Source organism: Hibiscus syriacus, unplaced genomic scaffold, assembly GCF_006381635.1.
Source record: "Hibiscus syriacus cultivar Baekdansim isolate YM2019G1 unplaced genomic scaffold, ASM638163v2 tig00111721_pilon, whole genome shotgun sequence".
Classification (NCBI taxonomy): Eukaryota; Viridiplantae; Streptophyta; class Magnoliopsida; order Malvales; family Malvaceae; genus Hibiscus; species Hibiscus syriacus.
In genome coordinates this window covers 1,938,969-1,965,792 of record NW_024063164.1, presented here as the reverse complement: position 1 = coordinate 1,965,792, position 26,824 = coordinate 1,938,969, and the positions used below count along the sequence as shown (strand labels likewise).

Below are 26,824 nucleotides of genomic sequence, written 5' to 3'. Positions count from 1 at the left end.
TTAGTTAGGAGAACTTCCCTGAATTGTTTGGCCCTTGACCTAGTAATGGGACCTTGTGGCATGACTTCTGGATCTGGGGTAGGTGTGACCATATCATCATTTATCGCTTGATGTACCCTAGTTTGGCTTCTGATGCCACTTGATGTAAGGAATTTGTACCTTAACAAATTGATCGTGGATATAGGAAGGAAGAAAATAACCTATACAAGTGAATGGCTCTAAAGAGAGGGTTAAGGGTGGTAGGCGTATGGTGAATAGGTGGGTTGTTTAAAATGAGAGATGGAAGAGGAAGATGGTTGATATGGCTATGGTTATGGCTGATGAAACAAAGGGATGGTTGTGAGGATAGTATCTTAACGAATACTCAAAGAATAACCAATGCTATAGAGAGCAAAGACCCAGACTTTATATTGCTTCTTCAAGGGGTGGTATTAAGTACTTTGACCCACTAGTTATATGAACTAGGAACCAGAAGTATAAAGGTGAAAAGAAAAGGGTTGACGCCACAAGTATAAAATACTTGATAAGTCGATAAAAGTCACCAGGACTTAAGGAAGAGAATAATCTCACTTATATTAATCAAAAAGGTCTGATTCCAAATGAAATAGGAAAGCCTATTTATAGTTTTTGAAGGGACTTGGTCGAATAGGTACATGTTGGTTCGGCCAGCCATTGTACCTTCCTAAAATGACATGCTTTTTAATGAAAAACAATACTTTAATGAAAATACATGCTCTTGGCCAAATGGTTATGTGTTGGTTCGGCCCTAAGGATGATTTGAATGCATTTGGAAGTTATTTTGGCGCCAAAATGAAGAGGAAAGAGTCTTTGGTCGAATAGGAAGTATCCCTTGGTGTTTTGGCACCAATTTGATGTCACATGGAGTACACATGCTTGAATGATGCACATGGCAGCCTACTTGAATGCACATGGGTCTTCTTGCTATGCTTTGATGAGGTTGCAACCATAGGATGATATCTTGAAGTCCATGGAATGAAGATAGGCAACAACTAGGCGTGAATTAGCTTTCAACATGTATCTAGATGACATGGCATCCATTGGGCAGCCTAGAGATGAACTAGCTTCAAGGTAAGCTAGATGAGTGTCTTTGTAGCTAACTAGGTGAGTTATAGCTTGATGAACTCAAGGTAGTTAGGTTTGGTTAATTTAGCTCTTCAGATACTCTCCCAACTATTTCCAACTACCTCTAGTCCACTTTTCAGCAATTTGGTCCAAAGCTCTTCTCCAGCTAAGTTCAGCTACATGCTAGCTCCTCCAGCTAATTTGAAGCTCCTTATGTGATGAAATGAGCTGCCATAATGTTCATGAGCTAGTGTGAGCTGCTATGCTTGTTCTTTTAGCTAACCAAGCTACCATAATATGCATTGCTTTGTGTTTCACCTATAGGAATCACCAAACAAATAAAATAAGCAATGTGTGAGCTTATTTAAGGTAAAATGCATGCTGTCGTGAGGTGTTTGAGTGATATAAGCTATGAGTGCATGCCATGAGCTAAGTATATCATCATATACTATATGTGAGATAATGTATATGACTTAGGAACAGAAATGAATGCAAATGAGCTAACAAATGAATGATTAAGCATGCTGCCATGTCATGAATGTATTGAAATATACTTAGATGAATGCAAAACGAATATAAAACAACAACATACTTGAAGTATCATTGTGTAGGAATTAATATAAACATGTGGATATGTTATATGCATGAATATCATATAACATGATATTCATAATAAATGATAAATGGAAACATGTAATAAGAATATCCCAAGAAATGATATGTAATCATAGCATAGATATGAATGATATGGAAAACATGATGAACTAAACATAGGATGTATGAATGATATGATAATTTACAATAACATGTGAATGCTTGATTATAATAGAATAGAATGTATAAATGATATAATATAATATAAGGTTAGAAAGAACTCCCTTAGAATCAGCTTTGAATAACATCCATGGTGTGTTCAAGTCATGGAGAAAGTTGGAGCTAGTTTGGATCATATCATCCTCCCCTTATTTTAGGCTATTTGTCCTCAAATCGAAGTAGTTTCTCACTGAAGACCTTCTTGATATAGGAAGGATTGAATCCTTATGTTTTCCTCCAATAGACGATTCACACGAAACGTTCAACCTCTTGGCTTCAAATCTGGTAACTTCACGTCCTTTAATGGGAGGACACAATGTTTGGGAACCATCACATGTCATTTGAACAGGAGAGACATATCCTTTCATGAACCAACTTGATCCTTTTTCTTTATTATTTTAATCATCACAATGTTTGGAAAGGACCTCTATATCTTCATTTCCTCCTTTTAGTTCACTATACTTGTTAGTGAAAAGGTTTGTTTCTTGGTTGGAGTCATCACGTCGCTTGGTGAAGATAAGTGTTCTTTGAATGACTCCTTGGTGATGATTTAAATTGTCATGTCCTTTCACCTTTTTGCCTCTCCAAATTATTGCCTTGAAGGTTGGTATGATTTCTTCACCATAAGGATGAAAAAAGTTACTGCAAAATAAATCAAAGTTAGTAAATGAAAAACTATTAACAAGGTGAATGGAAATAGCAAACCAGGGTGGAAGTTTAATGGGCATTGGTTGCTTGATGATGGAAAACTCCATTGGTTGCTGAAATCTCTTCAATAGTTGTAATGTACTTGGAGCCTCAATGATCACAACTTGTGGCACTTCAAGTGACACATCTTTTTTAACTTCAAGTGGCATAACAGTTGGAATGTCTAGTGGCATAACTGTTGGAATGGCAAATTTATCCTTCACTCTGCTTCTCTTCTCTACACTCATCCTTTTCAAATTTGCCACTTTCAATTTGCTCCACTACTTGCAAAACATCCTTTTCAACTTCAACAAATTCATTTCCAATTCTTCTTGTCTCCTCAAAACGTTCTTCTTCAAAGCTTCTTTTTATGGCCTTCATTTTCTCCCATTCTTCTATGCGTGACTTAAGGGTCACTTGGCATTCATGGACATGACTTGGAAGCATAGGCACCAATATGATTTTCTTTTTTTGATGCTGGAAAGAGTACTTGTTAGAGAATCCGTCATGGGTAGCTTTCTTATCATACTACCAAGGTCGCCCTAGTATAAGGTGACTTGTACTCATGAGCACCGTGTCACAAAGGACTTCATCACTGTATCTTCCGATTGAGAAATGTACAACAACTTGTTTGGTTACCTTTACTTCACCCACATCGATAAGCCACTGAAGTTTGTATGGATGAGGATGCTTTGAAGTCTTAAGACCCAACTTTTCCACCATGTGAGTACTTGCTACGTTTGTACAACTTCCTCCATCAATGATCACCACACAAACTTTATCTCACACGTGACATCCTGTATGGAAGATATTCTCTCTTTGTTCATCTTCTTGACTTTGAATGTTCAAAGTCCTTTTAACTACTAAGATGTTTGTTGGAAGAGACATGTTAGCAAATAAGGAAAAAATGAAATGTGTGTAGGACCTTACCAGAATATACTCTCACAAAGCCTCACGAGTCACTCCAAGGAAAACTTGAATGTCACTCAATCCACTCATATTTGCACTCTAGGATTTTAATGGCTTTTACTTATCCTCTTCTGATCTCACACACGCTCCAACCTTTTTCCTCTCGATTCTCTTGTCCCAAGTTATAGAGAACTTTACTGAAAACCATATCAAGTAAATTTTTACTTGTTTGGCGTCTGCTGCAAAAGGGTTAGTAGGAATGGAAAATAAAATATAATAAAATGGTGGCTTAGAAAATAGAAAAAGAGAACAAAAGGGTTACTTACACAAGTCACTTTACAACCTTCTATCACCACAATCAATTTTAAAGGCTTACTTGAATGGCTTGGTGATGTGAATTTTTAATGAGTGCTTCAACTTTCTTTCTTTTCTTTTCTTCTTTTTGAGTGCTGAAATTTTCTTCTTTTGAAGTGCTTCAATTTCTTTGCTGATTTTTTTTCTTTCACTTGCACTTCACTTGCACTTCTTTTTGTATTTTTGTTTTTATTGATGTTGCACGTTGCTTCTTCCACCAAAGCTCTGATTACCGCTTGATGTAACCTAGTTTGGCTTCTGATGCCACTTGATGTAACCTAATATGATTAAATATCAATGTGCATGTTATGTTCATACTAAGTTATTCTTTAACTATTAAAACATTATATAACATAACATAGAAGGGTGTTAAGTTATCAAATGAATCAAAAGCTTCAAGACACATAGTTAGGAGAACTTCCCTGAATTGTTTGGCCCTTGACCTAGTAATGGGACCTTGTGGCATGACTTCCGGATCTAGGGTAGCTGTGACCATATCATCCCCCCTTCTTTTAAGCGATTTGTCCCCAAATCGTGTCCATCCTTAAGGGCGATAAGTCAGTGATGTTGAATGAGGCATTGACGCCACCAAACTCACTGGGCAATTCGAGTTTATAGGCATTGTCGTTGATCTTTTCTACAATCTGAAATAGGCCATCTCCTCGAGGTAGTAGTTTAGACTTCCTTTGGTTTGGGAATATTTCATTCCTAAAGTGTACCCAAACCCAATCTCCCACATTAAAAGTTACCTTTTTCCTTCCTTTGTTTGCTTGTTGTTCATACTGTCTCGTTCTCCTTTCAATATTGTCCTTGACTTGTTGATGGAGTCTTTTAACAAATTCTGCTTTGTTCTTTCCATCTTTGTTCACTATTTGATCACAAGGTAAAGGAAGTAAGTCCAAAGGAGTTAAAGGATTGAAACCATACACTACCTCAAATGGAGAATATTTCGTTGCCGAGTGAATGGTTCGGTTGTATGCAAACTCCACGTGTGGTAGGCATTCTTCCCAAGTCTTGATGTTCTTGTTGATGATGGATCTTAGTAGTGTTGATAAAATTCTATTAACTACTTTAGTTTGTCCATCTGTTTGAGGATGGCATGTAGTAGAGAATAGTAGTTTTGTGCCAATTTTACTCCACAAAGTTCTCCAAAAATGGCTTAAGAATTCAACATCTCTGTCTGACACAATGGTTCGAGGAAGTCCAAGTAACCTTACCACTTTTCGGAAGAATAATTTAGCAATATGAATAGCATCATTGGTCTTGTGACATGGTATAAAATGAGCCATTTTGGAAAATCGATCAACCACCACAAATATTGAATCATTTCTACTCCTTGATTTTGGTAATCCCAAAAAAAAGTCCATTGAGATATCTATCATGGCATGGTTGGTATCGACAAGGGCATGTATAATCCATGAGGCATGACTCTTTATTTTGCCCCTTTACATACTAAACACCTTTCATATACCTTTTCAACATACCTTTTCATCTTTGGCCAAAAGAGGTGTTCCTTCAAAATGCTAAGTGTCTTTTCAACACCAAAGTGTCCCATAAGTCCTCCTTCATGTGCTTCTTTGGTTAACACTTCTCTTATGGAACCTTATAGAATACATACTCATCCCTCTTTGAAAAGATATTCATCATACCGATAATATTTATCATGAGCACCTGTTTCACATAACTTATACCTTTCTCTAAAGTCCAAATCAGCAACATAATGTTCCTTAATGATTGAAAAACCAAGAAGTTTGGAATCCAAAGTGTTAAGTAAGACATACCTGCGTGAAAGAGCATCTGCCACAATATTATCCTTTCCTTTCTTATAGTGTATGACATAAGGAAAAGAATCAAGGAATTCGACCCAATTGGCATTTCTCCTGTTGAGTTTGTGTTGTCCTTTGATATGCTTTAACGCCTCATGGTATGTGTGGATCACGAATTCTTTTGGCAAAAAGTAGTGCTGCCAAGTCTCCAAGGTTCGAATGAGTGCGTACGTTTATTTGTCATATGTTGGATAGTTCAAAGTTGCACCATTTAGTTTTTCACTAAAGTAGGCGATGGGCTTTCATTCTTGACTTAAAACAACACCAATCCCAATTCCAGAGGCATCACATTCAACTTCAAATATTTTCTCAAAGTTCGGCAATGCTAATAGTGGATCCTTTGTTAGATAACCCTTGAGTTCATTGAATGCTTCATCTTGTTCTTTGCCCCAAGAGAAGTTCGAATTCTTCTTAATAATCCCTGTTAAGGGGGCGGCAATAGAACTGAAATTTGGTACAAACCTTCTATAAAAACTGGCTAATCCATGGAAACTCGGGACTTGGCTGACATTGGCCGGCTTTGGCCATTCTTGTATTGCCTTAATCTTTTCTGGATCCACTGACAACCCCTGTGAACTTACAATGAAGCCTAAGAAAGTAACTTGATTAGTACAAAAAGTACACTTCTTGAGATTAGCATATAAGTGCTCTTCTCTCAAAGTGCTAAGAATGGAACGTAAATGTTCAACATGATCTTTTAGAGACTTACTGTGTATCAAAATATCATCAAAATAAACAACACAAAACTTACCAATGTGAGACCGTAGGACATGGTTCATCAAACGCATAAAGCTACTAGGGGCATTAGTTAGGCCAAAACGCATGACTAACCATTCATACAAACCTTGTTTAGTCTTGAATGTAGTTTTCCACTCGTCACCTTCCTTCATTCTAATATGATGGTAGCCACTTTTGAAGTCAATTTTGGAGAAGATGCTGGCTCCACTGAGTTCATCAAGCATGTCATCCAATTGAGGTATAGGGTGTCTATATTTGATAGTTATTTGGTTCACAGCCCTACAATCCACGCACATTCTCCAAGTTCCATCTTTCTTTGCCACCAACAAAACGGTAAGCACAAGGGCTTAAACTTTCCAGAATGTAACCTTTGTCTAGGAGTTCTTTGATTTGTCATTGTAATTCCTTTGTTTCATCGGGATTACTCATGTATTCTGGTCTATTAGGGATAGTGGCTCCAGGAATAAAATCAATTTGATGTTCAATTCCTCTAATTGGTGGCAATCCATTGGGAACTTATTCAGGGAACATATCCTCAAACTCCTGCAAAAGATTAGAAATAGAAGAAGGCAAGCCTTTAGGAGGGTTAGTAAGTAAAAAACTTTCCTCATACATAGTATAAGTAGAGCCTTCTTAGTCGATAAATGTTTCTGAACATCCCCTCTGTTGGCATATAAGAAAGCCGTAATCAGAGCTTTGGTGGAAGAAAGCAACGTGCAACAACAACAAAAAGAAAAATACAAAAAGAAGTGCAAAGTCAAAGGAAAAGAAAAATCAGAAAAGAAAGTGAAGCACTCAAAAAAAATCCAGTAATCAAAAGAAGAAAAAGCAAAGAAAATAAAAGAAAGAAGTTGAAGCACTCATCAACATTTATCATCACCAAGTAATTCAAGTAAGCCGTTTAAATTGATTGCGGTGATAGAAGTTTGTGAAGTTACTTGTGTAAGTAACCCCTTTTGTTCTCTTATTTCTATTTCTAAGCCACCCTTTCATTATATTTGTTTTTTCCCCTTCCTACTAACCCTTTTGCAGCCGACGCCAAACAAGTAAAATTTACTTGATATAGTCTTGAGTAAAGTTCTCTAGAACTTGAGACTTTTTTATTAATATAAGTGAGATTATTCTCTTCCTTAAGTCCTGGTGACTTTTATCGACTTATCAAGTATTTTATACTTGTGGCGTTAACCCCTTTGTTTTACCTTGATACTTCTAGTTCCTAGTTCATATAACTAGTGGGTCAAAGTACTTAATACCACCCCTTGAAGAAGCAATATAAAGTTTGGGTCTTTGTTCTCTATAGCATTGGTTCTTGTTTGAGATTTCTTCAAGATACTATCCTCACTACCATCCCTTTGTTTCATAAGGCATAACCATAGCCTTATGAAACATCTTCCGCTTCCATCTCTCATTTTAAATAGGCCACCTATTCACCATACCCCTACCACCCTTAACCCTCTCTTTTGAGGCATTCACTTGTGCAGGTTGTTTGCTTTCTTCCTAGATCCACAATCAATTTGTTAAGGTACAAATGCCTTATTTTAAGTGGCATCAGAAGCCAAACTAGGGTACTTCATTTACTCTCCGCTTTAAATTTGTTGAGTAGGTTTACTTTTACAAGCAAAAGCATATAAACTAGAGATCATGTGGTTAGGTTTTACATGCCAAACAAAAGCATATAAACTTAGATTTTATTTATTACTTTACCCACACTAACTCTTTTCTTTTGTTCTTTTCCTTTTTTTTTGTATTCTTTCCTTGTATTGAATCATCATAACGTATAGGTGTTGATTCACACGTGGGTTGTCAAATTGGAAAGTTTTTAAAAAAGGACAAGAGGTCTCTCAATCAAGAAACTAAAATGTTGAGGCATGACGGTGGACAAAAAAGAAGCATAGCTCGAGCCTATCTCTAAAATAGAATTTCTTTATAATAAAAATTTTGTCCAATAAAGTTGTTTTATGATAATTACCTTTCGGGATCAATGCTTCAACATTTTTCATACATCTTACATTTTATTTTGGCACTTTTATTAGCTAATTTTTAACATGTATTCATTGTTAAAATCAAGAATAGTTTTGTGTACTAGAAAACCCACATCTATACAACACTTGCAAAAGTACCATGGACGATAAATTCGCTAAGTTTGATAAATAACTAGAAGAAAAGTTTGTGAAAGCTCAACAAGACCTGTAAGAGAAAATGTTGAAAGCTCAATAAGTTTACTGACTTACTAGGAGGAAGGAACGAGGAACACATAAAGAATCCAACTATGGGCACCATCACAAAAGATCCCCCTGTATCTATCGAGCTTCACCCCACTCACACTAAGGTCTATGAGGAAACATCAACTCAAACAAAGAACTTGTAGATTAACTTACCTAGCACTCACATGAATGTGCATGTTGCTACGAAATCAAACTCTATAAAAGACATCGATATGAAAATATCTTGGAGTTTGATGAAGAACCTAAGTATAAGTTGGAGGATAAAATGAAACAATTAGAAAACCAACTCAAAGCTTTCAAAGGAGAAGATAATCTCTACAAAGTTGACGCTAAGCTTATACTCATATATGAGCTTGCCCATTTGAAAAGTTTGATGGAAATAATTGTCCTTCAGCCCATATCACTATGTTCTACCAAAAAATGACAAGATGTGTAGGAAATGATCAATTATTGATCCATTACTTTTTGGAAAGTTTAATAGGTTTGACCACCTATTGGTATAATCAATTAAGAAGAGTTCACATCAGGTCATAGAAGGATTTGACTAAGTCTTTCCTTGAAGAATATAAGTATGTGAAAGATATAGGGCCTAACCAGATCATGCTCTAAAGTATGGAGAAAAATTCAAATGAGAGCTTCAGACAATATGCCCAAAGATGGAGGGATAACCTTGTATTTTCATTCTCCCTTGGATGAAGAAGAGACAACGATGCTTTTTGTAAGCACTCTAAAGGGCTCATTTATAGGACATATGGTCGAAAACTATTCTAGGAACTTTGTTAATATAATCATGTATGGGGAGATGATAGATATGACCATTAAGCATGGAAAAATTGAAGGAAATAAGTATGTTAGATGATTCGCTAGAAAGAAAAAGGATGGTGAAGTCAACCATGTAAGCACATATAATTTTGAACAAGGTGTTGCTATTTCTCGATCAAAAAAAAATCATATCAAACCCAAAAGACTTAAGGGGATCAATAACATAAAGGGAGAGAGAGAGAATTCATCCAATCGCCATGACGTATAAAGAATTGGTCTAACATCTATATTATATACATGATGTGTCACCATTTTCATGTAGATGATCCACAATCGCTTTACCTTAAATGGTACAACGCAAATGCTCAATACGATTACCATGTCGATATTTATAGACATACTATTGAAAACTGCCTTACATTCAAAAAGGTATTTCAAAGACTTCGAGTAAAAACGTGATCAACTTTAATGACAAATGTATAATAATTAACGGTTAAATTTTTACGAGTTTTATGAACATTTTACGGAAGTTACTGTAGCAGTGCATACATAATTGATATTCAGATTTTTTCATTGTTCACTGTTCACGAAAGGTATTGCTCACTGTTCATATCGTATTTTACTGTTCATAAAACGTATATTTTCTTAAATTGGTTATAACAAACATGATTCAACAATATATTATCGTATTTTCTGAAAAAGAGTTCAAATGTTTTGATATTTTGTAAGAATATCGTTTTTGAAAGTCAATGTGACATCTCGAACTCATATCCGGGTCGAGTACGAGTTGGGGTGTTACATACTTTCTTAGAAAAGCCCTCAATGGTAGATTTTATTATCATAATTTGATATTCAGTATGTGAGTCAAAAGCCATAAAAGAAAGTGCCACACCTGATTTCCTAGATTGTAGAGCTTCTAGAAATTATGAATCACTGAACTTTGATTTCTCAGATAAGGATTTGATGGCCATTTTAATAGACGAAGCAAGCAACTCTATCTGTGAATACTAGAAGATTGAATTTTGATGGTGACTTGAACGCTTTGGGGCACGAAATTGGGGCAATTTTGGTCTCATCCAAAGGAGATCGTTATTCATTCACCAATAGATTGAATTTTGAGCACCCACAACATGGTCGAATTTGAAGAAAATGTAAAGATTCTAAAAAGGGCAACACCATTTTCTATACTATATAGAATGAAGGTTATATTATCTATTGAGGTAGAGATTTCATCATTTTGGGTCTTATTAGAAGTAGAGATAGATGAGATAGAATGAATAAAGGCTCGAGGAGAAAAGGTTGAAAGTCTTTTATCATGATCAGATGTACTAAAAATAAATGATTCAAGAACATGATAAGAAAGTTCACTTGAGAGAATTTTTTGAGGGAGATCTACTATTGAAAAAGATCTTGCCTATTAACAAAGATTTTCGAGGAAAATGAATGTCAAATTAAGAAGGGTCCAAAATTGTAAAGAAAGTTTTTTTTCTAAAGGATCATTAATCCTAACTAAGATTGATTAGCCTAAGCTACTTACCTTAGTAAACTCAAATGTTATTAAGAGATATTTCACTTAAAGGACTAAAAAAAGAATAGAAAAGAAAAAGAGATCATCGAAGTAAAAACCTGAAAGAATGATTCTAGAAGAAGAATTTGAAAATATATAGGAAAAAACCCTAAAAGGGGCATTCTAGGTGTATAAAAAAGAGAAATGAAAAAAGAGAGTAAAAATAAAGGAGGATTCAAGATGAAAATCTATAAAGGGCGTCTTGAAACCAAATGAGGCCTCAAGTTGAAAATTTGAAAGGGCAACTTGAGTTACGATTCAAGATTCATGCATGAGAAGGTCTTGAGTTAAGATAATATCGGTAGTATCATTGAAATTTGTAAAAAGAAAATTGAATGCAACTAAGATTCAATTATGGCGTTCGAATTCTTGAAAGACTTGGTAATATGGGAGGAACTTCATACCTTTTGCGCATTATGGAAACCTTCGATATCCCCTTGATAGAAGCTACAATTGAAGTCATTCTACGACATAATTGTTCAAAGGAGTTCATATTCTTGATATCTAGGGCACCTATTTGTTTTTCTTGTTCATTGTTTTTCCTTCAAATGTTGGTCTTGTACTTGCCAAAACTTTTTTTCACTTATATAAATAAAATAAATTCTGTTCTTTGATAGGAAAACTTTTTGAGCATTGTGGATTGAAATTAAATACAAATAGCTCATTTACTTTGAAAATAAGAGGCCATTGCTTATTACTGTACAAAACGTTTTGAAAAAAATACTTGGAGTCTGATAAAGGGCAACAAACAACTTTTTGAAGGCAACAATATTGATAATGGAAGATTTTTCAAAACGAAATCATAAGATCTCAACATTATTTAAGAACCCAAGATTACATCTTTTGAAGGCATTCAAAGATGTATTCGATAGGTTGTCCCATGATAGTTCAAATTTAAAAAATACACAATGATTTAAGGAGCATCTAAAGGAGTATAGAGTGAACAAACTACTTTGGAAGAGATCAAGGACATAGCCATTAGTGAGTCAGAGTGAATCAATGATTGCATCGAAAAAGAGTCAAAGAGTAGAGGTTCTTTCAAAAGAAAGAATGAAGCCAAATGATTACATTTTGCATACATTTTAGGTATAAATAATATCATTGCATACATGTTAACCTGCATATACAGTGCAAATAATCATCATCTTCCCATATTTGATCTTCACGAAGAAACAGTGGAGCAAGTCATGAACTTTTCCAGATACATACTTCAGAAAAGACAGTGGAGTAAGTCATCAACTTTTCTAGACTCATCATTCATGAAGAGACAATGAATTGAATCAACATCTCTCCATATTTGATATTCATAAAAAGATGGTGAAATAAATCATCAATTTTTTAGATTCATTATTCGTGAAGAGACAATGAAGCTAATCATCATCTTTCTATATTTGATATTCATGAAGAGACCATAGAGAAAATCATTAACCTATCCAAATTTGTCCTTCACAATGGAATGGTGGAGTAAATCATCAAAATGTCTAGATTTGATCTTCACCACAAGACAATGGAGAAAATCATTAAAGATTCCAAATTTGATATCCAAGAAGAAATGGTGGATTAAATCATCAAAGTTTCAAGATTTAATCTCCACAAAGAGATGGTGGAGAAAATCATCTGAGTTTTTTAGATCTGTTCTTCACGAAAAGACGAGAAAGAAAATTAATAATCAATTTTTCATATTTGACCTCCATGAAGAGACAAGGAAGCAAATCAACAAAAAGAATTTATATTTGACATTCACAAAGTGATGATGAAGCAAATCAATTCAATTTTTTTAGATTTGAACTTCGCGAGTAGAATATGAAGCAAATCAACCCACTTATCTAGATTTAACCTTCATGAAGAGGCGATGAAGCAAATCATCAAATTTTTCAGGTATGATATTCACTAAGTGAGGATAAAGTATATTAACTTTTCAACATCAAAGTTATCTTAGCGAAACAAATTTGGTCATTCTTTTGTCTTTGCTTTATTCCTGTTGCACACCATGAGAAAAAAGGGAAACTGTTGTGACACATTTTTGTCCGCCCATTTGTGACCAGTTTTAATAGATATTTTATTTATTAAAACATATTACAAGACTCAAAATGAAAAAAATATTTCATTAACCAAACAACCCACATTAAACCTTGACCTATTTACAACCAAGCCCAAAAAGCCTATAACATAAACTAATAGGAGAAAGCCTAGGGTGGAGTTTCTCCAAATATACTAGCCACTGGTTACCCTAATTGCTACCAAAAACCCAGGCAAGTCCATCCACATGCCAACGGTCGAGCTCCCATACGCACCAGAAAGCACCCTTATGAGTTGAACAATGGCCATCTTCTCCTCTAACATTTTGGTAAGAAACAATTTTTGGGAATATATTTGGATCTTTATTTTCCAAATAAAGTTCAAATATAACAGAAAAGGAAACACATATTTTTTTCATAATCAAATCTCAACGATTTATGGCTAAAGAGATCTTGAATATCTGATTTTAAAGGAAATGAGATCCTCATCAGTAGCTCTAAAAACTATACCTATAAAGAAAAAGGGGAAAATTATATTTTGAAGAAAATTCCACAAAAATAGAGAGAAGGAGAGAGAAAGAATGCTTATCTTCAATTTTGGGAAGAGAAACATCGTCAAGAAAAGATAAACTTCGTTAAGTAGCCCAATCTTCACTGAAAAAGGTAATGCCCAAGAGTTGTTCTTTTAGATCCATGCCGACATAGTGTTTCTGCAGAGTTATGGTTGTTGGATTCAAGGTCGGGGTAACAAAATGTGTCGGGGATAGTTTTTTAGGGTCTTTAGAAATTATGTTTGATGGCTAAAACGATGGTCGACGTGGCGATCATTGGGAAAGTGGATCAATTTCTATGTGGAGGGCTATAGAGATGAGATAGAAACTCTCTCTATTTTTTTGATAAGGGGTGTTCAAATGAGAAAAAAAGGAAATTTTTGCTTATAAAGGGTCTAGGTATGTTGGGTTGGGTCGGGTCGGGTCAAACCGAGGGAGGGAGATATGCGTGTTTTGGTATTTTTGGGTAACCTATTGCCACCGTCATTCCTAGTTTTATGGGATTTCATTTTAGTCCTTTTTTGGGCTCTGATTCCTTCTTATGTTTTGTAATTTGTTCCCTAAATTTTATTTTAAATGCAATTTGATCCTTGTTTTTATGTTTACTTCTTTATTTATATTTTTATCTTTAATTTTTTATTCTTTATGTTTTAGTTTTGTTGTTTAATTCAATTCTTTGATTTCGTAATTATATTTCCTGAAGAATGCTTTTATGTTTTGATTTCATGACATTTTTTAATTAATTGTAAGCATGATAAATTCTTATGCATAACTAGAATAATATCATAATTGGACTAAAGGCAATGTTGATTATTTTAAATTATCGAAACAAGACTAACATAATCCAACTGGTAATCCTCTTTTGTTAATTTAAAATAATAAAATATCATGAAGTAAAATGAAAGAAACTGATGAAAAATTAAAATTAATCAATAAGACGGAAAAGAAATATTCTCTTATTTAAATTTATCAAGGAAAAGTTATTTGATTCTATTTGAGGGTTTGGTCTTGATATTTATCAATAATTGAATATTCTTTATCTATCTTAAATGGATGTATATTTTTACTTTTTTTTAAAGTAATATGGAAACCTCATTAAAAACCCCTTCTTAACACGATAAAGACAAAACTCGATCCTGACAGCAGAAGTGGAAAATAGTGCTCTAATTATTTCATTAACCAAAAAATATTGTTTGAATACATGATTACGCCTTTTAGGAAATCACTCTCAAAACCTTTGAGGAATATAAGGAATAGTTAACACTAGGAAACCGACCCCCAAACTAACTAACAAATATTTTTTGATGTGATCCTAACCAACCCTAATTTTCTTTTTGATTTGATCACATCATTGAAGTTCACCAATGCTGATTCAAAGGGAGTTTTACCTTACTTCATCATCTACTTGCTCATTTATGCACTATTTTTATCATTCATTTGCATGATTATGCTTGTGCATGAATTTGCATGAGAATTTAAAAGTTTGCATAACATTCATTTCTTTTAATAAGAATTATGATCATTAAATCATTTATTGCATTTAAACATGTAGTTCATTTAGCTATGCACTTCATTTAACTAAGTAGTTCATTGATTAAAATAGATCATTCAAGTCATTGAATAAAGTTATTTCATTAATTAAACTAGTTTATTCATCAAAATAGTTCATTTATTAAACTAACTATTAATTGTTTCATGCATGTTTTCAGTTAAATATTGAATAAAGTTCACCTTTGTGTCTAGGTGCATGAGAGAAGTTAAACGGTTTCATCAGATGTAAGAATGTCAGTCATAATGTCTTCCAATTCTGGATATGATACAGATGTGTTTGGTTCCAGAAATCAATTTGGAATTATTACTTTATTTCTTATCTTTCCAACGCCGTTCGAATCACCTCAATCTAATATCGGGAGCTTGAGATATGATCGATTTATTGAAGACAGTGCAGGCTGGAATTTTGTTACGGGTCTTTTATACATGGATGATTTGGATCAGTTTGAGCCAAGGTCTTTTCAACTTCAGCCAAGTGAAAAGCCATTGAACGACTCTTAATTCACCCCATTCAAGGCATTCAAAGCTGATTGTTATCATCTAAATTCAAGGGTTGTTAATATTCTTCAAGGGAGCATGCAATGAAGGATGATTTAATTCACTTATTAAGACAATTTCAACATGGAATAGCAAGAGTCGTCCACCTTGTTGAACTACATTTTGATATAACAAATTAAGGCAAAATGTTTTTGGACTTGAATTGAATTTATTCAAAGTTTTCAAAGTTCTAAAAAATAATTCAAAGTCCATTAAAAGTGAATTTGAGCACAAAACAGTTTTTCACGTACAAGAAGTACCGATACTGTTCTTACAGTATCGATACTATATGAATAGTACCGATATTGTTCATGTGGTACCGATACCCAAGGTAAGAGAAGTTTTGATACTCTCAAGGTAGTATCGATAATACAAACATTGCTCAAATTCCAGAATGTAAAAACGGTACCGATACCCGAAGGGGTACCGATACTACTTTACATAGTAGCATCGATACCATAGGCTTAGTATCGATACTTCAGGCCCAACGGCCAGTAACAGATAGTTTTATTTAAATATTACAATTGGTAGTACCGATACTCCCTATAGGAATATCGATACCCTATGTACTGGGCAGTTTTGTTTTCTAGAGAAAAATATCCCCAACGGCTCTAAAAGACTCCCAACTGCTATAAACGACCACAACTTCATTCCAACATATAAATACAAGTTCAAGACACTTGAAAAGGGTTAGAACACCTATCTAAGCAATCAAACACAAGAGAAGAGTTTTTCATTCATATTTTACTTTCTTTTGTAAATATTTTGTTCTCGTGAGCTTTATTTTGTAAACACCCTACCAGAGAGATGTTTTATTTGTTTACTTCTTTTACCTTTTGTAAAGGGGATTAGTTCTAGTTTAGCCAATTAAAAAACTGGGGAGTTTGTAAATGTTACTCTTGATCTTTAAAAAAAAGAACAAATTAGTGAATTTGTTAGAAAATCCTTAGTGAGGAGCTAAGGTAGTGGAGGTAGACTTAATTGAGAAGTCGAACCACTATAAATCGTTGTGAAAAATTGTTTATCTTTTATTTCTCCTTACTCCCTAAACACAATTTTCCAATTCACCCCTCTTGTACATCTTTCGGTTGTTCAATTGAGCCTCTTCGATCCTAACAATTGGTATCAAAGCTTGACATGTTAGAAGGCTTCACATTCTTGAGACAATCCTCAAAGAAGCTCTATCGATTCCTGACGCAACCGAAAAGAATATGGCTTCGACCTCCGGTTCTTATTATATTGAAGACTCTCAACCAGCCAATAAGCCATCCTACTTCAATGGAGAAAACTACGTCTATTGAAGAATATGATGATATTCTTCATTCAAGCCAATGATCTAAATGCTTAGAACTCAATCATGAATGGATACTCCATTCCACTAGGTGAGATGGATGATTGGAGTGATTGAGAAAAGAAGAAGTTCCAACTCAATGCTAAGGCTATGCACATCCTCTTTAGTGCATTAGGCCCGGATGAATATGGAAGAGTCTCCTCTTGTTCCAATGCCAATGAGATATGGGATAAACTCAAAGTCACTCATGAAGGAACCAATGAAGTGAGGGAAACCAAAATTAGTCTTCTCAACCATAACTATGAGAATTTCAAGATGAAACCGAATGAAGATATTAAAGCTATGACATATATATTTTTCGTGATTGTCAATGATCTCAATGGATTTGGAGAAGTAATCCCTAATGAGAAGCTTGTGAGGAAGATGATCTACTCTCTTCCAAAGTCTTGGAAATTGAAGAAGACAAAGATTATCGAAGCTAAAAACCTAAAGTCTCTCACTCGCGATGAGCTTATTGGTTCTCTTTTCACTCATGAGTTGATGGTGAAGGAATTGGAAGACGATGAAGAAAATAAAGAAAAGAATAAGGAGGTATGCATTGCCTTCAAATCCACCAATGAGAGAAACCAAGATACAAATGAAGAGGTGGATGAAGACAATGATTGTGAATAAGAGATTGCCAAGCTCTTTAAAATATTCAAGAGATTCATGACTTCTAAGGAAGTGAAGCATGAATCGAGCAAAAAGAAGAGTCCCTAGTGTGCTTTGAATGTCAAAGAACGGGACATGTCATGTATGAATGTCCCCTCCTAAAGAAAAAGGGATCAAGCAAGAAAAAAAGCATTTGTGGCGGCTTGGAATGATGAAGATGACTCCTTGATGAAGATAAAGTAGCCAACCTATGCCTCATGGCCATAAGATAAGATCAAAGGTAACTTCAAACTCAAATGAATTAGATTCCTATTCTTTTGATGAGTTACAAGTTATTGTATTTGGAATTTGAGACCATGAATTCCTTATATAGGAAATTAATTTCAAAACTCATAGTTGAAAATGATTTGGTTTTTTAAAGTAGAAGTTGATTTTGAAAAAAAAATGAATCTTTGAAAAATGATTTAGATATTTCAAAAGTCAAAATCAATGATTTAGAAAAATAAAATTTTGATTTGAAAGTTAAGCTTGAGAGCTTAGCAAAAGAAAAAAAAATTAATTTCTCAAAACAATTCATTATGTTTAAAAATGGAAAAACGCTCACATTGTCATTTTCATGGTCATATGGAACATGCTTGCTATATAAAGAATTTTTTTTAAAAATTAGACAAGTATGGGTTCCTAAAGGAACAAGGAGAAATAAAACTAATGTTCAAGGATCTAAAGCAATATGGATACTGAAATCTACTTAAATGTCTCTTGTAGGTGTGTGGGAGCAATGGTGATGAAAATGAAGATGTTCAAATGCTCTAGCCACACTTGAAAAGGAATGGGTAACTTCTAAGCTTAAAAGTTTTTTTGATTTTACATAAATGGTTGCTCATTTAGGTTTATGCATGCATGAGTTTTGATTTTAAATAATTTTATATTTTCTATCTCATGTATGTTAAAAAGGTTTATGATGAATATTTTAAAGTTTTAATGATTTTTTCATAATTTTTAGTTCATCATAATGAATTTTGGTCAAAGTTGGTTTTAAATGCAAATGATATCTCTCTAATAATTTATATCAATATTTTCAAATGATTTGATTTTACAAATTTTATTTTTTGACTTAAATTTAAATGTTTTATGCCCGTGGTTTAAAAATGAAAATGACATCTCTTTAACAATTGATATCAAAATTTTCAATTGCATAACATTTTTGGATACCTTTATGCACATGTAGTTAAATTCAACAATTGATATTGCATAAAGTTTATTGGACTTGAATATATTGTATTTCATGTACTACTAGCATGTTTGTTATTCTTTTTGAAATTCAAATTTGTTTAAGTGTCAAGCTTTTAAAAGTCAATTTTTTAATAATGATTTTATGATAAAATTTGCCACTTACTCTCTATTGTTATTTTTGAACTTTAAAAGATGAATTATTTTTTATATAACAAAAAGGGCTAGAAGTATGGGTATGGAAAAATTCAATTTCGCAATAAAAAATTGGTACATGAACATTTTCCAACAATTGTTATAATTTTCATTAAATGTTTTATTAAGGGGGAGTTTTGCCAAAACAAATTTTCAATTTTTTTGTTATATCAAAAAGGGGGAGATTGTTGAACGATATTTTGTATAACAAATTAAGGTAAAATGTTTTTGGACTTGAATTGAATTTAGTCAAAGTTTTCAAAAATAATTCAAAGTCCATTAAAAGTGAATTTGAGCACAAAACAATTTTTCACGTACAAGAAGTAATATCAACAATATCGATATTGTTCATGTGGTACTGATACCCTTGGTAAGAGAAGTATCGATACTATCAATGTAGTATCGATACTACCAGCATTGCTCAAATTCCAAAATACAAAAATGGTACCGATACCAAAAGCGGTATAAATACTACTTTACATAGTAGTATCGATGCCGTTAGGCCCAACGACTAGTAAAGGATAGTTTTATTTAAATATTACAAAGGTAGTACCGATACTCCCTATAGGAATCTCGATACCCTATGTACTGGGCATTTTTTTGCAGAGAAAAACATCCCCAACGGCTCTAAAAGATTCCCAATGGCTATAAACGACAACAACTTCATTTCAACATATAAATACAAGTTCAAGACACTTGAAAAGGGTTAAAAACACCTATCAAAGCAATCAAACACAAGAGAAGAGTTTTTCATTCATATTTTACTTTCTCTTGTAAATATTTTGTTATTGTGAGCTTTATTTTGTAAACACTCTACCATAGAGAGGTTTTATTTGTTTACTTCTTTTACCTTTTATAAAGAGGATTGGTTCTAGATTAGCCAATTGAAAAACTAGGGAGTTTGTAAAGGTTACTCTTGATCCTTAAAAAAGAAAGAACAAATTAGTGAATTTGTTAGAAAATCCTTATTAAGGAGCTAAGGTAGTGGAGATAAACTTAGTTGAGAAGTTGAACCACTATATATCGATGTGAAAATTTGTTTATCTTTTATTTCTCCTTACTCCCTGAACACAATTTTCCAATTCACCCCTCTTGTACATCTTTCGGTTGTTCAATTGAGCCTCTTCGATCCTAACAATTTGTATGAAAGCTTGACATGTTAGAAGGCTTCACATTTTTGAGACGATCCTCAAAGAAGCTCTATCGATTCTTGACGCAACTCACAAGAATATGGCTTCAACCTCCGGTTCTTATTATATTGAAAACTCTCAACTAGTCAATAAGCCACCCTACTAAAATGGAGAAAACTAAACGTATTGGAAGAATATGATGATACTCTTCATTCAAGACAATGATCTTAGAGTTTGGAACTCAATCATGATTGGATACTTCATTCCATTCGGTGAGATGGATGATTGGAGTGATAGAGAAAAGAAGAAGTTTCAACTCAATGCTAAGGCTATTCATATCCTCTTTTGTGCATTAGGCTCGGATGAATATGAAGATTCTCCTCTTATTCCAATGCCAAGGAGATATGAGATGAACTCCAAGTCACTCGTAAAGGAACCAATGAAATGAGGGAAACCAAGATTAGTCTTCTAAACCATAACTATCAGAATTTCAAGATGAATCTGGATGAAGATATCAAGGCTAAGACAGTAGATTTTTCGTGATTATCAACGGTCTCCATGGATTTGGAGAAGTAATCCCTAATGAGAAACTTGTGAGAAAGATGATAACTCTCTTCCAAAGTCTTGGAAATTGAAGAAGACAGAGATTATCAAAGCTAAAATACTAAAGTCTCTCATTATCAATGAGCTTATATCTTCTTTTCTCACTCATGAGCTGATGGTGAAGGAAGAGGAAGATAATGAAGAAAATTAGGAAAAAAAAGATGGAGTTATGCATTACCTTTAAAACCACGAATGAGAGCAACCAAGATACAAATGAAGAGGTGGATGAAGATCATGATGAAGAAGAAGAGATTGGAAAGCTCTTCAAAAGATTCAAGAGATTCATGACTTCTAAGGAAGTAAAGCATTAATCGAGCAAAAAGAAGAGTCCCCCGGTGTGCTTTGAATATCAAAGAATGGGACATGTCATGTATGAATGTCCTCTCCTAAATAAGAAGGGATCAAGCAAGAAAAATACATTTGTGGCGGCTTGGAGTGATAAATATGACTCCAATGATGAAGATGAAGTAGCAAACCTATGCCTCATGGCCATCAGAAAAGATTCAATGGTAACTTCTAACTTAAATGAATTAGATTCTTATTCTTTTGATGAGTTACAAGTTGCTTACAATGAGTTGTATTTGGAATTTGAGACCATGAATTCCAAATATAAGAAATTAATTTTAAAACTCAAAGTTGAAAATGATTTGGTTTGGAAAGAAAAAGTTGATTTTGAAAACAAAATAAATATTTGAAAAATGATTTACAGCTTTCAAAAGTCAAAATTAATGATTTAGAAAAAGAAAATTTTGATTTGAAACTTAATTATGAGAGCTTAGCAAAAGAAAAAGAATTGATTTCTAAAAACAACTCATTAAGTTTAAAAATGGAAAAATGCTCACATTGTCATTTTCATGGTCATGTGGAACATGCTTGTCTATAAAGAAAAAAATCTTTTAAAATTAGACAAGTATGAGTTCCCAAAGGAACAAGGAGAAATGAAACTAATGTTCATGGATCCAAAGCAATTTGGATACCAAAATCTACTTAAATATCTCTTGTAGGTGTGTGAGAGCAATGGTGATGAAAATGAAGATGTTCAAATGCTCTAGCAACACTTGAAAAAGGAATGGGTAACCTCTAAGGTTAAAAACATATTGATTTTACATATATGGTTGCTCATTTAGATTTATGCATGCATGAGTTTTGATTTTAAATAATTTTATATTTTCTATCTCATTTATGTTAAAAAGGTTTTATGATGAACATTTTAAAGTTTTAATGATTTTTCATAATTTTTAGTTCATCGTAATGAATTTTGGTCAAAATTAGTTTTAAATGCAAATTATATCTCTCTACAATTGATATAAATTTTCAAATGATTTAATTTCACAAGTTTTAAATTTTGACTTAAATTTAAATATTTCATGCCTGTGGTTTAAAAATGAAAATGACATCTCTTTAACAATTGATATCAAAATTTTCAAATGCATAACATTTTTGGATATCTTTATGCATATGTACTTAAATTCAATAATTGGTATTGCATAAAGTTTATTGGACTTGAATATATTGAATTTCATGTGCTACTAGCATGTTTGTTATTCTTTGTGAAATTCAAATTTGTTTAAGTGTAAAGCTTTTAAAAGTCAATTTTTTAAAAATGATTTTATGATACAATTTATAACTTACTCTCCATTGTTATTTTGAACTTTAAAAGTTGAATTATTTTTTATATAACAAAAAGGGAGAGAAGTACGAGTTTGAAAAAATCAATTTCTCAATGAAAAATGGGTAAAATTTCCAACAATTGATATCTTTTTCATTAAATGTTTTATTAAGGGAGAGTTTTGCCAAAACAAAATTTCAAAACTTTTCTTATGTCAAAAACGGGGAGATTGTTGAACTATATTTTGATATAATAAATTAAGGTAAAATATTTTTGGACTTGAATTGAATTTATTCAAAGTTTTCAAAAATAATTCAAAGTCCATTAAAAGTGAATTTGAGCACAAAACAAATTTTCACGTACAATAAGTACGATACTATATGAACAATATCGATACTGTTCATATGGTACCGATACCCTTGGTATGAGAAGTATCGATACTCTCAATTTAGTATTGATACTACTAGTATTGCTCAAATTCCAGAATAAAAAAATGGTATCGATACCCAAAGGGGTATCGATACTACTTTACATAGTAGTATCGATACCATAGGCTTAGTATTGATATTGCAGACCCAACAGCTAGTAAGAACTAGTTTTATTTAAATATTACAAAGGTATTACTGATACTCCCTATAGGAGTACTGTTACCTTATGTACGGGGGAGTTTTGTTTTGCAGAGAAAAACAACCTCAACGGCTCTAAAAGATTCCCAACGACTATAACGACCACAACTTCATTCAAACATATAAATATAAGTTCAAGACACTTGAATAAGGGTTAGAACACCTATCCAAGCAATCAAACATAAGAGAATAGTTATTCATTCCTATTTTATTTTCTCTTGTAAATATTTTTTTCTTGTGAGCTTTATTTTGTAAGCACCTTACCTTAGAGAGGTTTCATTTGTTTACTTATTTTTACCTTTTGTAAAGGGGATTAGTTCTACATTACTAGAAAACCCCTTTAATGAAGCGCATTACGCATTATCTATGGGTGCAGATGACACATAAATACGCGTCATTGAAGCCACCGACATAAATCTCAGAGGACATGCAATTGTGTGTCATAAATCTATGACGCGCTTTTATGACACACATTTACGACGCTCATTTATGACGCGTAATGCGCGCCATTGAATCCCCCGTGATAAATGAAGATGACACACATTTGTGTGTCATAAATTTATGACACGCATGTATGACTTATATTGAAGCACATACCATTAAAAAAGATGACACATATTCGTGTGTCATGATTGTATTTCTTAAATTATATATATATATATATATATTGTAGATTGACAAATAATCAAACTAAATCACATTTAATGCCTCATAATACTAAATATATATATCATATTATATATAAGCAATCCATTTGCATACAACACATTCACTTTAAGTTATCAAAAATATTGTAATCATAAGTCGATACAAGGAACAGATAAAACAAATTAAAGAACAAAAACCTGATTCAACCATTAATCACACAATAACTTCATAATCCTACTAATGTAAACTTGAACCTCTAAAAACTAACAAAAGTAAAATATATTCATTAAAAAGCAGAAGGAATATAATGAATTTTTACTGGACCTTTTACAGCAAAAAGTACCTTAGTCTCATCTACATCCAGAAGAAACTGCAAGGAAACAAAGAAAACAATAGTCAAACAACACCTCTTTGCATACGTAACATGCATAATATGAACAATGAAAATGACATCACCTTGAAAGTTAATGTGTTCATTGATTACGCCAAGAATTGTAGTGGATTACCTTTTATGCAAATATTGCAACAGAAGATCATAGGAATAATGTCGAAGTGATTGACAATAAATTCAACAGTAAATGAGGAAACAAATAGATTCTTTTCTTATCTATTAGCAGTTACCAAAGAAACAATTTACGGCTTTTACCTGACATATCTTGATGTTAACTTTACTCGCCTAAGAGAACAAGCAAATTCCATCTCCTGATTAAGGAAAAAACTGATGGTGAGTACAAAAAATATAAGTGATTAGTAAGTAAGAAAAAAAGGAAGAAAGAACAGTATGTTCCATCTCCAAATGAGACTGAGAAAGAACCCTTTTCAACTTTTGAAGGTCTCGTGAGTGCATCAATTCATGGTCTTCATGAAAAGTATTGAAGAAAGTTCTAGCTGCAATAGAAATCAAAATTATTTGAGATAAACTTATCAAAGGTCACCAACAACATAGTCTCGGAACAACACATGACCATTTGGCTAGAAAGACAACAAAAAATTTGAAAATGAAGAAATTTACCAAGTTTAGTTTTAAAAGCAAGGTAGATAAGAACTATTTATAAATATTGCTATTATGCAAAAATATTATCAATGACCTTAAGAACTTTTTTGATATTCTGTAAGACTAAAGGCATATTCTCTGGCGATACTACAGATAACACAAAAATCTACTTATAATGTCAGCCATCGTTGATAGAAAAAAAATACATGAGCACTCATGGCAGATAATGAAATATCCAAATGATTATTCAAATACCATGGTTACAACATCGACAGAGGCAGGAGAAATATGTTCGCTAAGGTCATCTGTGGTCAGGTCACAGACGAAAGCACTTACACGAGTCTCATTGAAGTATTTATGCGCCTACAATAATATGGGAAAATAAATCATTCAAGATGCAATACCTATTCATACTGAATTTTCAAATAATAGGAACTCAATCTCCTATTATGAAAATTGGAGCAATTAGGACAAGAAACTAAACCTTAACCAAATTAACTGCGCGTTGTGAAAAGTCACATGCATAAACAAAAGCCTCTGGGTATGTAGCATATAGAGGGAATACATCATTTCCAGCACCACAGCCAACCTGATTACCAAGGTCACAATATTAGTTCTATAATATATAGAAACCTTACATGTGAATTTAAGAACCTTAGACAAGAAGGGGAACTACTTAACACACACTATAAGGAACAATAAAGTCAAGTTCTACCATATATAGTGACCAACATTCAACAAGGTTTGCCACACCATTCACTTCAACAATAAGGGCATCTTGAATAAGATTACCAGACCATTTAGAGGAATAAAATAAGAATTCATAGGGAAAGCAGAAATGTTAGCACTATTCTCATTTACTCAACTCAATTAAAACAAGCTAATTTCCAAATAACCTAGCATTAATAGAGAACTTATTGCGGATTCAAACTCAGGAAAATAGTATTAGTAGGAAGACTATTTATTTAGCACAAAATAGATATTGAACGGATAATATGTAAGTGAAAATGTTAAGTGATTTACCTCCAAAATAAGTTTTCTTCCGCTTCTCTGATTTAATAAAAAAATTAGTTAAAAAAGGAAACTAATAACCTTGAAGAATTAAAAAATCAAAAATAAAGAAAATAAAATAGTTAGCTTCGACTCACAGAAAAGTATTGATCACATTCCTTGTCTAGGTAGTGCCGATCTTTAAAAAACTGAAACGATAGGAATTAAATAATTTCAAAATCATTATACCAAAGAACATAATAAAAATTCTATAGTAGTGGTTCTATATAAGTTGCATCTTTTCGAAGTGATACCAAAAATAACCTTGTTGTTTGTCACAACCATTGCTAGTACAAAACCGAAATTTAGTAACATTCGATCCTCAACCTTAGGTATCTATTAAAGCATTTAACATTATTTAACAGCCAGTCCAAAATCCGGGTTTGGGGAGTAGATGTAGTGCATTTAAGTAATAACACAACATCTCAACAATGACCTTAGTAGATATAAAAAGGGGTGAAAACAACTTAAACAAAACTGTAAGAGGACTAACTTTATCTTGATGCCGCCTGTAGAACTGATCCCAATACTTCTTAGCATTTATTTCATACATAGCTGCAAAACAAAAGATCAAATTTAAAACACCATGTATCGACTCAATGCAGGCCCATAACTGTGAGTAAAAGAGATCTAATTTGAGCACCTATCCAAAAGGGGGAATCTCCAGTGGTAGTGGTGGGTATATTTGTATCCTCTGCGCTGGTTGTTGCTGTTTCACACCATTTTGCAATTCGGACTCCATTATTGGACCAGCCTTAATGAAGAGAAAAAAGCAATGTTTTGAACTTCCTGAAATATGAATTGTAATTCACAAATCTTAGAAGCAGAGAATTAAGATACCAAACATGTAATAGTGGACTCAGGGATTATCTTTTTTTTCAACTTATTAACAACGATATGTGATCCTGATAACTTTGGTAGGAACATAATCCACGAACATTTGTAATTTATAAAATAAATAAATACAAGAACGATTGAAGACATTGACTTCACCAGGCCTAATTTCCTCGTTACAGAACTGCTGACATGAATCAAATAACAAAATGCTCCTTTAGCTTACCTACTAAACCAAGTCTTCAAAAAAAAATTCAGCGTGCAATGGCGGGAGTAAAAATTTGCAAAGTATCAACACACAGTAACTTGGTTTTGAAACAATAAAAACAATTCAGGAGCTAA

At 33.1% G+C, this 26,824-nt stretch overlaps 1 pseudogene; it reads right to left on the bottom strand.

Annotated features, from left to right (window-relative positions):
• Window positions 1–24,528: 24,528 nt before the first annotated feature.
• On the bottom strand, window positions 24,529–26,390 carry LOC120168857 (annotated as a pseudogene).
• Window positions 26,391–26,824: the final 434 nt, after the last annotated feature.